Source organism: Octopus bimaculoides, chromosome 26 (assembly GCF_001194135.2).
Source record: "Octopus bimaculoides isolate UCB-OBI-ISO-001 chromosome 26, ASM119413v2, whole genome shotgun sequence".
In the NCBI taxonomy this organism is placed as follows: Eukaryota; Metazoa; Mollusca; class Cephalopoda; order Octopoda; family Octopodidae; genus Octopus; species Octopus bimaculoides.
In genome coordinates this window covers 10585460-10587126 of record NC_069006.1, presented here as the reverse complement: position 1 = coordinate 10587126, position 1667 = coordinate 10585460, and the positions used below count along the sequence as shown (strand labels likewise).

The 1667-nt window shown below is 43.7% G+C and overlaps 1 long non-coding RNA gene across 1 annotated transcript in view; it reads right to left on the bottom strand.

Moving 5' to 3' along the window:
- Positions 1–1501: 1501 nt before the first annotated feature.
- The window catches only part of LOC106872198 (uncharacterized), a 4767-nt gene continuing 4601 nt past the window's right edge, over positions 1502–1667 (bottom strand). The window contains exon 3 of the long non-coding RNA XR_008266861.1: positions 1502–1574. This is a non-coding gene — a long non-coding RNA (uncharacterized LOC106872198). The remainder of the gene's footprint in view (positions 1575–1667) is intronic.

Below are 1667 nucleotides of genomic sequence, written 5' to 3'. Positions count from 1 at the left end.
TGTGTGTGTGTGTGTGTGTGAAGGACTCTCTCGTCGGAAGAGGTGTAGGTGTTCAGCCTTGCCGTACAACCCTGCACAAATGATTTGTTTATAGAGATCCAATGTATGTGTCGTACAGGAGTTCACTCCCTCCATCAAATCAACGTTGCCTGAACAGTTACTCTGTCTACCACGCGTCAGGTGTCGAAGAATAAGTCCTGGGTTCGATTTGTTCGACTAAAGGCGGTGCTCCAGCATGGCCGCAGTTAGATGACTGAAACGTGTAAAAGAGTAAAAAAGATAGATAGATAGATAGATAGATAGATAGATAGATAGATAGATAGATAGATAGATAGGTAGGTTGGTTGGTAAGGTAGACAGATCAGACGGTGAGCTGGCAGAAACGTTAGCACGCAGGGCAAAATGCTTAGCGGTATTTCATCTGCTGCTACGTTCTGTGTTCAAATTCTGCCGAGGTCGACTTTTCCTTTCATCCTTTCGGGGTCGATTAAATAAGTACCAGTTACGCACTGGGGTCGATAGAATCGACTTAATCCGTTGGTCTGTCCTTGTTTGTACCCTCTGTGTGTAGCGCCTTGTGGGCAGTAAAGAAATAAGGTAGACAGATACACAGGCAAGCAGGCAGACAGACTGACAGACAGATAGATTGATAGATAGATAGATAGATAGATAGATAGATAGATAGATAGATAGATAGATAGATAGATGTGTACGTGTGTGCTTTTGCGTTTGTGTGTCACCCTTAATCCTTTACCGCTTGACAACCGGTGTTGGTTTGTTGCTGTAATTCGAGATGATCTGATGCGGAAGCAACAACAACAACATTTACAAGCATACCCTCTTTTATCTTCTTTTACTTATTTCAGTCATTGGACTACGGCCATGCTGGGGCACCACCTTGAAGGGTTTTATGTCGAACAAATCGATCCCAGTACATACTTTTCCTTTTTATGTCCGGTGGGTTTTCTATCGGGAACTTCTGCCGAACTGCTAAATTAAAGCAGACATAAACAAACCGACACCAGTTGTGAATCCTTAAGGTGAACAAACTCAACGACAAAACCATATATATATACACGACGGGCTTCTACCTTGTTTCCGTTTACGAAATTCAATCGTAACATACTGATCGGCCCGGGACTACTGTAGAAGGCAGCTGCCCAAGGTGCTACGCAGTGGGACCGAACCTGAAACCACGTGGCTGCAAATATATTGTGACAATACAAGGGAAGCAAAAGCGGCGAATTTGGCAGAAACGTTAGCACTCCGGGTGAAATGCTTAGCGGTATTTCGTCTGTCTTTACATTCTGAGTTCAAATTCCGCCGAGGTCGACTTTGCCTTTCATCCTTTCGGGATCGATAAATTAAGTACCAGTTGCGTACTGGGGTCGATCTAATCGATTGGCCCCCTCCCCAAAAATTTCGGGCCTTGTGCCTGGAGTAGAAAAGAATACAGAGAAACCAAAATACGTACCGACAAAATATTCCAAACGTAGCCGAAATATTTGGGTTGGTTACAATATCATGGCTGCATCGCGTTACGTTGATCACTCTCTCCAGAAAATTCGGACACACTGCACAAAGTATACAATTGTAGATAAATAGATAGGTAGATAGATAGATATGAGAGAGAGAGAGAGAGAGGGAGAGAGAGAGAGAGAGAGAGA